Raw genomic sequence first — 13117 nt, 5'->3', positions numbered from 1 at the left:
GTAATTCCATCTTGTGGCTGTGACATTTATTAATAGAGTTCAAAAGGGTCTTCCTTTCTTTCCTTTTTCTGTTTTTGAGACAGGGTCTCACTCTGTCACCCAGGTTGGAGTTCACTGGCATGATTATGGCTCACGGCAGCCTTGACCACCTGGGCTCCAGTGATCCTCCCAACTCAGCCTCTCTAGTAGCTGGGATTACAGGAGTGCACCACCTTCCCTGGTTAATTTTTTGATTTTTTTTTGTACAGATGCAATCTCATTATTTTGTCCAGGCTGGTCTCAAACACCTGGGCTCAAGTGATCCTTCTGCCTCAGTCTCCCAAGGTGCTGGGATTATATGCATGAGCTGCCAGATTTTCTTGGTATGTCTTTTTTAAAGGATGAAATTAGTAGACATGACAAACCAGGTGGAAATGTCTGGAGATGATTATTTCCCAGTTTCCCACTTGGTGAATGAGTTGAAAATCATCTCATTTAGTGAGACTCAGTAGTAAGTCAGGCACTTTCAGAAGAGAAATGCAGCTGTGATTTTATTCTTTTTTTTTTTTTAGAGTTGAAGTCTCACTCCGTCGCCCAGACTGGAGCGCAGTGGCCGCTCCCAGCCACCACAGCCTCGACCTGCTGGGCTCCGGCGATCCTTCCACCTCAGCCTTCCAAGTAGCCAGAATTACAGGCACGCGCTACCACGCCCAGCTGATTTTTTTTTATTTATTTATTGTAGAGATGAGGTCTCACCAAGTTGTCCAGGCAAGTCTTGAACCCGCGGGCTCAGGCAATCCACTCACCTCAGTCTCCCAAAGCGCTGGGATTACAGGCTGAGCCACCGAGTCCGGCAACTGTGATATTTATACATGAATTCCCATAAAAATACCAGCAAGTTTCTCAGATTCTGAGCTAATAGCCTCAGGAAAAATAATATATGCCCTTCAGGTCAACTCATACAAGTGTGATGTGGAATCTGCTTTAACCAGCTTTTTTTTTAAAGGGGTATTTTTCGGTAAATCAAAAAACTCTAAGAAATAAATCCTTGTAAACACCTGGAACAATTGCCAAAAAGCCTTTAGCAGAGCAGTTACTTACCATCATCCTGCCCTTCTGCAGGAAGAACTTCAGACTCTTCCAGAAACCTAACAAAAATCTAAGTGGGTCTTGGCTTTGTTAATCCAGCATTATGATTCATCTGAATGATACTCTCTTTTTCATCGGGTAATACTTGGGTAAAACCAAGAAACCAGCAAAAGGCATGTAACCCAAGCACACAACAGACATGGAGGAGGCAGACTCAATGATTGCTTGTAGGACATAACAGTTTCCAAACTATTCTAGGGAAACAGTTTTCAGAGTGAGCTGACACCAATTTTGCAGCCCTGAAAGGTCTGGAAGACATTCGCTCAGGTTTTACTAAGAGCCATGCCATGTTCCATGCCATGTAATCTCCCAAATAAATGGTACTTCAAGAAGAAATATAGGAGTTGCAAGAAGGAAGAACACAGAGGCTTCACACAGAGCTTCATGAAGGAGGAAGGAAGAACTGACATTGTGCCTGGTAAAGGGGCAGAATTCATCTGGGCAGGGAGGAAGGGAGAAATTACTCCAGGTAGGAGTAGAGTGATGCATAGAGATAAAAAGCAAGGAGGAAAAAATGGGCCCAGAAAGCAGACCAGCCATGGCAAAGAGGATGGTGATGGCAATGGTAGCTCCGATGTCTGCAAAAGTAGCGTGGCTCAGATTGAGAACCAGACCTGAAGACTGATAAGAACTCAGTCAAACAGCTGGATGCAATCCAAAAAGGAAAAAGTGATTCTGAAAATGACTACAGAATAAAATAGAGACTTTGGGTCAATGCTGTTTATATATATGAAAGACATCTTCAGACTCAAATTATGAAACAAGCAAGCAGAACAAAATTTTTACTAATTTAAATCATGTCGTGTTTCAAAACTTCTGCTTGGAAAATTGGCTCCAGGACTCCAAATGAAGCTTACATATAATGGCTTCCAATACAATCAGTGGTCAATAAGCAGTGAGGTGCCATGGACACTGGTGGCTGGTATGGGGAAAATACTTTACCCACTTTACTTAGTCTGAATGGATATCATTGTTGCCAACAAACTCACAAGAAAGTCACCAGACACAGACACCAATACAATGTCAAATCAGAGTATAAAAATGACAAATTTGAAGTGATGATTTGCTTTACCAAGGTGTACCTCACCTTATCAAAGGAATTTATGGTAAAAGTCTTATCAAAAAAGTCTTTTTCTATGCAAAAAATGGATACTGAGGCAGGAGGATCACATGAGGCTAGGCATTCAAGATTACTCTGAGCAATACAGCAACACCTTGTCTCTAAAAATAAATAAATAATAAAAGGATGGAAGAATGAATGTATTTAATAATTTCTTGAAAAAAATCCTCAGATAAGGAAAAATGAGTAACTTTGACAGATACTCAGTGATGTTCTGGTAAATGTTCAACAACTGACTCTAAAAAAATAGCATATGTTTTTGATATAAAGGATGAGTAGCACATCACAAATGCTACATGCATTGCAAATGTATTAAACCCAGAATGCTTTTGTTGACTTTTGTCAGTCTTGTATCCATAGCCAACCCATGGTTGCAATTAACAAATAAATATATTTCTCATATCAATAGTGGCTGCTTATTTTTGTCTATGTTAATGAGTAAGGCAAAAGTGAAACAATGAAGGCCATGTCAGGGCTTCACTTGTTCAACAATGACATGAGAGAATGTTTTGCCAAACTGGATCCTAGTCATTGAACACTGGAAAAATATGTCCTCAATTTTGTATGCTATTCATTTTGTAATGGCCAGGGAGACCACATAGATCTTTTACATTTTCTTTTGAGGTAAGTTGCACTTACAGTTAAGTTGTAAGTGTCAAAACTAAAAAATTAACATTGGTATAATGTTAGCCAGATTACAAACTTGATTCCAATTTCCAGGATCCCACATTGCACTTAGTTTTCATGTCTCTTTGGTGCTGTAGCAATACTTAGTATGTCTTTGTTTTTCAATACCTTTATAGTTTTGAAAAGAATGATCAGTTGTTGTGTAGGCTGTCCCTCAATTTTGGTCTGTTTGACACGTTCTCATGATTATGTTAAGATTATGCCTTTGATGCAAGAATATGCCAGAAGGAATGTGCCCTTCCAAGCACATCACATCAAGAGGTACATGATGTTGAACTATCTTATTTCCTGTGATATCAACCTAGATTATGGTATCGTTTGAATGTGCTCCCCAAAAAGCAAGTGTTGGAAGCTGAACCCCCAATGCCACAATGATGAGAGGTGGAGCTTAGTTGGAGGGACTGGGTCATGAGAGCTCCATGATTGTGAATAAATTAATGCCTACTATAAAAGGGCTGAAAGCAGGACGTTCACTCTGTTGCTCTCTCGCACCCTCTTTGCCCTTCCGCCATGAGATGAAGCAGCAGGAAGACCCTTACTAGACGTTGGCACCTCGATCATGGACTTGCCAGCCTCCAGAATCACAAGCCAAGAAGTACCTGTTCATCATAAATCACCCAGTCTCGGGTATTTTGTTGTAGCAGCACAAATGGACTAAGACAATCCCTTTGTTAAAATGATACTCGCCAGGCTTCTGAATCCTATAGTTACTATTTGTCCTTTTCTAGTTAATGAATTATTCATGAATTTCTAATTAACATTAATCTTATGGTAGATGCAATTCACTTTTAAGTTAATCAACATTATTAACATCTTCCTGTTAACTTCTTAAATCTATATAATCAATAAAACAATAAACCAAACCCTGATTTGTGGCATTTGCCAGTTTCTGAGGAATAAATCTGAAGTTCCTCTTAGATTTTTGCAGTCTGGCATTGATTACAGTCACAGGAAATGTGGACTTTAACTGGAGGAAAGGACAAAAATGGTTGTATGCATTCTTCATTATAAGATATAACTGCCAGGTGGCTTTGCCAAGTAAGATGTATAAGACATGTATATCTCAAGCTAGAGTGGACTGTGGTGAGATGCTGGGACTCGGGGACAAAGATTCCAATTTTATACTTAGAAGTTGCATGTGGAGACATTTCAGTTCTTCTTCCTGATCCACAAAGGTGAGATGATTGCTAGTGGGTATATAATAAATGCACAGATAAAAGTAATATGACTAAGCCTGGCTCGGTGGCTCAGCCTGTAATCCCGTGCCTTGGGAGGCTGAGGTGAGTGGATTGCCTGAGCCCACGGGTTCGAGACCCGCCTGGGCAACTTGGCGAGACCTCATCTCTACAATAAATCAAAAATCAGCCGGGCGTGGTAGCGTGCGCCTGTAGTTCCAGCTACTTGGAAGACTGAGGCGGAAGAATCACCAGAGCCCAGCAGGTCAAGGCTGTAGTGGCCGGGAGCGGCCGCTATACTCCAGTCTGGTTGATAGAGTGAGACTCCAACTTAAAAAAAAAAAAAAAGTAATATGACTAAATGCTTGCCCAGTGCCTGGATAATAGTAGATACTCTCTCTTTTACTCTCTCACTCTCTCTCTCTATATATATATATAAAATGACACACAAATGTGTGTATGTGTACTTTTAATTAGCAAACACTTCTGTAGTGCTTATTAAATGGCAGGCACTTTACATGCATGAACATGTATTAACTCATTTAATAATCATAACAATCCTGAGAGGTAGATAGGTATTTTAATTATTATCATTATTCTCTTTTTACAAATATGTAGAGTTAGGCACGACGAAGTTAAGGAACTAGTCCAAGTCCAAAAAGTTAGTGAGAAGTACACCAGGATTTAATCCCAAGGAGTCTAGCACTGCAATACATGCTTTCAGATATTATCAAGTGTTTTCTTCCCCATTTAAAGGAATGCCATGAAATGAAAACACGAAACATCACATTTCTAGGTCTATGGGGCTGTTCTACCAGCAGGTTCCACAAAGCTATTAATCTTGTGTGTCTTGGAAAGAGTGACTTATTGAGAGTTACAGAGGTTTCTGAATATGAAAGGTGGCTTGGGAACTGAAGATTCTTTACAATTAAGTTAACAAAAGAGGAGAAAGTCTCACACCCTTTGTCAGGAAACCTCTTCTGAGAATTAATGGCATGTGGGAACTGGTGGGGCCCGTGTGTGGGGGGGGGGTGTATTGGTGATTCTAGGAATCTTCCCAGGAGCTCTTGACTGACTAACTCATTTTGCTGGAGGGTCTCTCTGCACTGACATGGTTCAATTCCATTCTGCTCTGACATGAAAGAATCAGGATGCCAGAACTATTACATAATTTTTTGTGTTTTGAAAGTTAGGGAATGCAGATTTCAATACCAGTGATTTTCAAACTTCTTTTTTAAGTCAGTAGATGCCCATGTTCCCTCTTCCACTCCATGCAATCTTATATGGAAGTTCAACATATAAAAGAGAGAACAGAAAAAGTAAAGGAATGGATTGTAGCTGGGTTGGGGACCTTGGTGTTTTGCCTTTTGGGACTTTTTAAATAACTCCTGAGAAATCTGGAATGCAGGGGCTTCATGATACAGATGAAACATTACAGATTTAACTAAAACACCTCATCTTACAGCTGAGGATCTGAGACACAGGGAAAGGAATTTTTCCAAACCCACACAGCAGGCACAACCAGGATGAGAATCTGCTGGTTCCTAATGCTCCTAGTGCCTTGTGGTGATAATGACTTTGGTGCTCTCTGGGGACTAGCCTGGGAGAGACAACACATGTCACTCACACCCCTCAGCTGGGCAACCCACCAGTCAAAGAGGGAATTCATCCATGAATACCAGAGCACGACCAGGAGCAGCTGGCATCTCCTGACCAGTGGGTGTCTGCCACGAGTCTTGCAGAAGGAATCTTTCTATGTTTGCAGAGCAGATCCTGAAATGGAGGGATCTTATTTTGCCATAATGGAAGCTATTTGAATGTATGCCTCACCCATCTGTCTTTCATAAAGATGCAGAAGCCTTCCTGCTTTGTCTGGCTACAAGGTGCAATTCATTTTATTGTCAGAAGCATGAAAAATAAGGGGTCACTTGAGTGGGCTTCTGAGGAATGTACAGAGAGGAGCTACAGAGCACAGAACAAATGTTAAATATTACATGAAACCTGTTATTTGTTGGCACTTTTCCCAGAGTCTCCATTGGGAGTCCCAGATTGTTTCTAAGAGGAGCAGGGAAGGGAGAAGACAGGACTATTTTGCTTCTGGTTCTGCCTCACTGATTTATTTGTCTCATCTACCCAAATATTTACACAGGACTATCTCTTGATGACTCATTTGCCTAATGATCACATGTCTCTTGCCCCCAACCCTGCATGTTTGGAAACAAGCTGTTTAGCAATTCCAGACCTCAGTTTATTCATTCATGTAAAGAACCAGTTTGGATGTTGTCACAAGGAATATGTGGAGTTTGTGTTACAAACCGTGGTGATGCTCTCAGATGAAAGATGCTCAGTGAATACACAAATACTCCGCTGTGATGACTAATGTGTGATCTTTGGCAATGAGCTTATTTAAATGATGGAACAGTGGCTACTATTTTTATCATATAGAGTCTTCCTGGAGTTTCAAAGCACTTTTTCAACACTGAATCCCGATAAGCATTATTTAATCTCCATTTTAGAGATGGAGAATTTGAAACACAGTAACGCAGTTGCTTTAGCCATGGGCAGAGATCACATGGGCAGAGATTACATGGTAATGTGAATAAGTGATCAGAGTGATCTCCTCCTTCCAGAACATCATTCCTCATCTACTCCGTCCTTCTTGCTGCATTTGGTAAAATAGCTTGAGCTGAAGCATTCTCCCTGGAAGAAGATTGCAGAGCCAATGGGAGTTACACGTAGCAAGTATTTATGGGCACCTGGAGAGATAAGGATGAGAGATGTGGTCCATGTCCTCAAAGCCCTTACAATTCGAGAGAGACAAAACAGCCAGCGTGTGATGCGCTGCGCCCCATGACAGATCCACGAGTGGAAACAGAGAGGGAGAGTATCTCAGAGCAGGGGGCGGAATGCAGAAGTGGTGTTTTGTTTGTTAGTTGCAAATGGACTTGCCTATGAATCTAAAGTTCATTTCCCTCAGAAGCAGATGCTCAGACAGGGATTTAGTACAAGAGTTTTGCTGCAAAAGGAAGGCGAAGAAAGCACCTTTAAAGGAACTGGGAAAACAGAGACAGGGAAGGAAAGGGAGCTATCACTATGGGCAACTGGGGCTTATTTCTCGGGAAACACACAACTCAGAGTCATCCCAGCCAAGGGGCGAAGGAGCTGAGTGGGGGTCTTTATCTGATTGCTTGAGTGCAAAGTACACTGTTCTCTAGTGCATCCCTTCAACTCTCTGGTTCTAGTCAGCTGTTTAGCTATAGAGTGCAGACAATAGGGCACAGTCCTTATCAAGAACAGGGCAACCCTGGGTGAGGATTGGTAAAAAGAAAAAATCGGTTTATGACGTACTACTTAGACTTCTGCAAGACACAGATCACTGCTATTGTCCTTCAGATTCTGGAATAGATACGATCTTAGCCTTCTTCCAGACCCCTCCAGTCCCCATAGGACTCTGAGTCCATCCCTTTCATGGCGGTTATAACACCTTCCTGCACTTGGGTAGCTTCTCATTCATCTCCTTCAAAAGGCTCTCAACTTCCTGAGGACACGGGTCATGATGCAGTTAGCACAAATGAAGGCATGGGAGAGAGGGAGTGCCACAGGGGTCAAAATTAAGAAGTAAAAAGCAAAACATCACACGAAGAAAGAGGGCATTTAAAAACAAGTCTGAAATTCATTTCCCCTTCTATTTGTACTTGAAAAAGCAAAGACAAAAAACTCTTTCTCCCTATCATCTATCTCTCTATCTATCTATCTATCTTAGTCATTTGTCCATCCATCTTGGGTTGTGTGTTTTTAAGAAAGACACAAAAAAAGAAAAAATTGTACAAATCTTTCTGCGTGATGTTAAACTAAATTTAGTCTAGAGCTGCCTCCTTTTAAATTCAGCCTAAAGCTTTTTTGAAACCTGGTGGACTGTAACCTAATTATCTGTGTAACCTAATTCTATTGACAGTCACTGAGTTTCGGCCAATCACAGGTAGCCAAGGTGGCCACTGGTCAAATAAGGCAAATGTGGTGCTATAACCAATCCTGCTGCTTCTGTGACTCATTTCTGTGTTCTGCATGTCACTTTCCTTTTTCTGTCCCTAAATAAATCCTCTCTGACCACGAGGCAGCCCTGGAGTCTCTCTGAGTCCATTTTGGTTCAATGGACTGGCCGATTGGCAAATCATTCTTTGCTCAACTAAACTGTTTAACTTAATTTGCCTAGGGTTTTTATTTTAACAGCCACAACCCCTGCTGTCATAAAAATAAACACTAATCCCTAGGACAAGTCAGCAAACCCAATGGAAGAGAACAGTACAGAATGGAAAGGATCTCTCTGTGTCCACAGAGGATTTTCCCCCACAAAAAAATACCTGCTAAGGTCTTATAAAATTCCTTCTAGAAAATAAGCATGATCTCAAAATAGTAAGTGACAGCCAGCATACTGCAAAACAGACAGAAATTGGAACCACTTCCACTCAAAACTGGAACAAGACAAGGATGCCCACACTCACCCCACCTGTTCAACATAGTTTTGGAAGTCCTAGCTAGAGCAATCAGACAAGAAAAGGAAATCAGACATATCCAAATAGGAACACAGGAAGTCAAATTATTACTCTTTGCAGATGACATGATTCTGTACCTTGAAAACCCAAGAGAATCTGTCAAAAAACCTCCTTGCACTGATAAAGGACTTCGACAGAGTCACAGTGTATAAAATAAATGTGCAAAAGACAGTCTTATTTCTATAAACCGACAATAAACAAACAGAAACCCAAATAAAAAGCACAATCACATTCAGAACAGCCACCAAAATAAATGAAATACCTTGGCATCTTCCCAACCAGAGATGTGAAAGACCTTTACAACAAAAACTACAAAGCACTGCTTAAAGAAATCAAAGATGACACGAACAAATGGGAAAATAGTCCATGATCATGAATTGGCAGAACCAACATTGTTAAGATGTTCATCCTACCCAAGGCAATCTACAGATTTAATGCAATACCCATTATATTACCAGCAGCATTCTTCTCAGGTTTGGAAATGACAATACAGGAATTCATATGGAAACATAAACAACCACTAACAGACAAAACAATCCTCAGCAAAAGAAACAAAGTGGGAGGTATCACACTCCCAGACTTTTAACTTTATTATAAAGAGACAATCATCAAAACGGCCTGGTATTGGTACACGAACAGGCATATAGACCAATGGAACAGGATAGAGATTCTGGAAGCAAAACCTCAATCTCTCAACCAACTAATGTTCGACAAAGTCTCCACCACCAACCACTAGGGCGAGGAGAATCTATTCAGTAAATGGTGCTGGGAAAACTGGCTGACCACATGTAGAAGATTAAAATCCCTACCTATCACCACACACAACTATAAATGGATCAAAGATCTAAATGTAAAACCTCAAACAATAAGAATTTTAGACAATGCAGGAGACACCCTTTTGGAAATTGGAACTGGCAACCAATTCTTGATCAAAACCCCAAGTGCCCATGCCATAAGAAGTAAGATAGACAAGTGGGACCTCATCAAATCGACACACTTCTGCAAAGCCAAAGAAACCATCAAGAGAGCAGGGAGACAGCCCATAGACTGGGAAAAAATATTTGCCAACTATATCTGACAAAGATCTCACATCTAGGATCTACAAGGAACTGAAATGTACCATAACGAAAAAAACAAACAGCCCCATTATAAAGTGGGCAAAAGATATGAATAGACACTTCTCAAAAGAAGATCTAGGAACAGTCAACAGATACATGAAAAAAATGCTCAACCTCACTAGTCATCAAAGAAATGCAAATTAAAACTACACTGAAGCCAGGCTTGGTGGCTCAGCCTGTAATCCCGTGCCTTTGGGAGGCTGAGGTGAGTGAATTGCCTGAGCCCGCGGGTTCTAGACCCACCTGGGCAGTGAGACCTCATCTCTACAATACATCAAAAAATCAGCCGGGCATGGTAGCACATGCCTGTAATTCTGGCTACTTGGAAGACTGAGGCAGAAGGATCACCTGAGCCCAGCAGTTCGAGGCTGCGGTGGCTAGGAGTGGCCACTGCACTCCAGTCTGGGCAACAGAGTGAGACTCCAACTCAAAAAAAAAAACTACACTGAGATATCAGCTAACTCCAGTCAGGATGGTCATCATCAAAAACTCAAAAAACAATAGATGCTGGAGAGGATGCACGGAAAGGGGAACACTTGTACACTTTTGGTAAAAATGTAAACTAATACAACTTTTGTTGAAAAAAGTTTGGCGATTCCTAAAAGATCTAAAAATCGATCTTCCATATGACCCTGCACTCCTCCTACTGGGAATATACCTGGAGGAACTCACATCACTCTGAAAAAGATACCTGCACATGTATGTTTATTGCAGCATTGTTCACATTAGCAAAAACATGGAACCAACTGTGCTGCCCATTGAAAGAGGACTGGATTAAAAAATGTGAGACATACACATGATGGAATATTATGCAGCCACAAAGAAGGACAGAATTATGAACTTCACTGCAACTTGGATGGACTTAGTCTATAATACTGATTGATCTATCCAGTAACAAAGAACTGAGTATCACATGTTCTCACTCATAAGTGGACTTTGAACAATTATCATCATACTACAAGAAAAGGATTGGCAGTGGTGGGAGACTGCTGAGGGAGGGGAGGCAGGATTGTCAGTAGTGGGAATCTGCTGGGGGGGTGGCACACCTCATCACCAAGGGTACCTGCATAATGGACATTTGTATACCTAACCCTGAACTATGCCCCACATCTTCTTTAAAAATTATTTTAGGGTGCGGGGGGGAAAAAAAATTATTTTAATTTATTTTTATTTTAAAGATGTGGGTTAGGTACACAAATGTTCATTGTGCATCTTTAAAATAAAAAGTTGTTTAAAAAAGAAAATATGATATAATGATAAAATGACAATGCATAACCTTTACCAAGTGACCCTAATATATCTGGCACTATTCTGTTACTTTTATACATCTTACATTTTAAAATCTTTACAGGATAGTTACATTTGCATCCCAATTTACAGAGGAAGGAACTGAGGTACAGCAAAGTAAATCCATTTGCCCAAAGTGGCATGCCTTTAAAGAGGAGAGGCAAGATTTGAACTCAGGAAGGCTGAATTCAGAGTCCAGGTCCTTAATCACTTCACTGTGCGTGCAAATCACAAGCATTTATTTGCATATTTTTATACATAAAATAAGAGATACTGTGTGTGTGTGTGAGAAAATGGGCACCTAGAAAATGGCAAGATGCATGTCAGGTCTGAGCAGCCAGGCCCTTTCCTGTGCTCTACATCTTTCTGAAAGCTTTACCCCCAACATTGCCAACACAACATATTCTGCAAAACGCATTTAAATCATATTTGTAAGAACCATATGCCTTCCACCATACTCATTTATTATGCACAACTTGGTCAACAACATTGTTACAGAGTACACTTCCAGACATGTAACACTGAATACAGGCAACTTCAGTAAATCTGCTTTGAAGATGAGGTTGAGGTGTGCACGTATGTGTTCAGTAGTTTACTTCATAAGCAAGACTGAAGCACTAGATGCCTCCTTGACCACGCATGAGTTATCAGATGTTAGGGGAGCTCCAAAGCAAACAATTTGAGAAGGGCCTTGGCCTTGTCACCATCCTATTCTACATCACAAAGACCAGAGGTCCTTGAAAATAAGATGGCAATGCAGCCAAGTAGTATGCATTTATTGAGGATCAACCATGTCAAGAGCACTGGGTTGGATGGCAGGGCACCACTTGTGGGGCTTTCTGTCTTCAAGAGTTCACAGCTGAGTTCCCAATCCCAGGCCACTGACAGTAGTTTTCTAGCTGTAACCTGCATTCCCCAGGTTCTGCATAGGTGCCTTCCAGGAGCACAAAGAGTGAGAACGCTCAACTGGTCACCTGCTTCTACCCTGTCCCATCAGAACAACTCTACTTCTGCCTGTTTAATGCGCTGGGAGTCAGCATGACATTGTCTTTTTATAAAAGCATTCTGTTCAAAACAGCCTGAAAGTCATTTCTCTAAGGTGTTAGGGCTTATAGAAAAACACATTTTTAAAATTCACTTTCATCAATTCCGCTTTTGTCTTCAGGTAGTCAAATAATCAGCTTGAGTGAATATATCACCTTATGTTTAAATGCTTATTTTTCCCCCAATGTTGAAAATTTAAAAATACAGAGCAGTTTTTAAAAGTTGTAGTTCTAATCTCCAGAGATAATTCCTGGTTCCATTTTGTTGCTTTCCATACAGTTTCTATCCCGTGCAGATCACGTCTGTGACTTACATTTTTGTAAACTGTGATGCATACAAGGGTTTGCATGTCATCTTTGCACAGGTGCTAAGCTCCCCAAATGTTCCATTTGAGTACACATGCTTCTTAAGTAAGTACTGTACATAAAAGTTTATATTATGTGCTATATTGTCAATGTCTATTATACTTTAACTTTGCCCACAGCAGGATTTCTTTTAGGTCTGAATCCTCCAAGCCAAATCTGATTTGCTCCCATTGCTGAATAAATTTCCAGCATAGGATGTATTTTCAATCCAGCAGAAGAATGTAACGTTTCCTTCCTTTCCAAATCCCTAAAGGGGGACACTTGTGCAAATTTGTGAAATCCATGATTTTTTAAATGATGCTGAGGTACATATCTGTGTGAATGAATTTTAAATTCATGCTTCATTTCCTTAGAGCACTTTCTAAAAAAAGTAGAAGAGAAATAGACATTCCCACTATGGCACTACTACCCATGAAACATGGTACTACAGGTTTTGATAAGAGCATACGATAGACAGTAACCTAAATGACAAAGATAATTGAAAACTGTAAGCCCATTTGCAAAGGTTAAGTTTAAAGCACCCATCCTTTTGTTATTTTACTCCTGTCTCTGCTCTTTGGATTTACATCTTCACATAAAAATAACCATATGTAAGATATGCAACTAAAAACAATATTGCTTACATGTTATTCACAACCTA

This window comes from Carlito syrichta, unplaced genomic scaffold, assembly GCF_000164805.1.
Source record: "Carlito syrichta isolate Samal-C Ts95f unplaced genomic scaffold, Tarsius_syrichta-2.0.1 Scaffold316354, whole genome shotgun sequence".
Taxonomy (NCBI): Eukaryota; Metazoa; Chordata; class Mammalia; order Primates; family Tarsiidae; genus Carlito; species Carlito syrichta.
Note: the sequence above shows the minus strand (reverse complement) of the source record.